Source organism: Arachis hypogaea, chromosome 1 (genome assembly GCF_003086295.3).
Source record: "Arachis hypogaea cultivar Tifrunner chromosome 1, arahy.Tifrunner.gnm2.J5K5, whole genome shotgun sequence".
NCBI classification, from domain to species: Eukaryota; Viridiplantae; Streptophyta; class Magnoliopsida; order Fabales; family Fabaceae; genus Arachis; species Arachis hypogaea.
In genome coordinates, this window is record NC_092036.1 from 26,363,092 (window position 1) to 26,363,927 (window position 836).

General features: G+C 43.3%; 1 non-coding gene across 1 annotated transcript; it reads right to left on the reverse strand.

Moving 5' to 3' along the window:
- Positions 1-417: 417 nt before the first annotated feature.
- LOC112714638 (small nucleolar RNA R71) lies at positions 418-524 on the reverse strand. Its single transcript, XR_003159315.1, has one exon. It is a non-coding gene; the product is annotated as a small nucleolar RNA R71 (small nucleolar RNA).
- Between the last annotated feature and the right edge of the window lie 312 nt (positions 525-836).

The window sequence follows — 836 nt, forward strand, 5'->3', positions numbered from 1 at the left end:
GGGAGTACTGAATTCTCTTTGAGTGACTTAGGTGACACCGTTATGGCGGACCCACCGCAAAAGATCACTTTGAAGGAAGCTGGAGCTCCCGATCTTAACTTGCAACCACTTCAAATTCTGTATCTAGCCTTGGATCCTAATTTCGAGCTTAAGTCCGGCACAATTAATTTGCTCCCCAAGTACAATGGATTTCCTGGGGAAGATCCTCTGAAGCACCTTTAGGATTTCCAAGTTGCATGTGCAACTGCAAAAAGACATGGAACGGATGAAGCCACGGTGTTGGTCTTCGCTTTCTCTTTCTCTTTTGAGGGAAAAGCGAAGGAGTGGTTTTATACTCAGTTGGGTGAAGTTAGATCCAATTGGGACTTGTTGCGAAAAAAATTCTTAGAGAAGTTCTACCCTCCCCAGAAAATAGACAACTTGCGAAGAGAGATCTCTTGGATTGTGCAACGGGATGGGGAGACTTTGTATGAATATTTAGAGAGATTTAAGAAGTTGTTAGAGGCTTGTCCTCACCATCTGATATATTAGTTGGTTCTGATCAGTTATTTCTGTCAAGGAATGCACCACCAAGATAAGCTTCTCTTGGATGCCGCGAGTGGAAGATCATTTACTAAAAATAAGACCGCAGCAGAAGCATGGGAAGTTATATCGGACCTAGCAGATTCAACTCAACACTCTAGGGCTAGAAGTCTGCAACCAAAAGCTTTGAGTGAGGTTTCTCCCTCCAGAGATGCAATTTGGACTAAGACCCTTGGTGAGATGACGATTTTGTTGAGGCAAATCACTCAAGGGCAATAAATTCCTCAAGCCTTAATAAATGCTTCACCTCAACC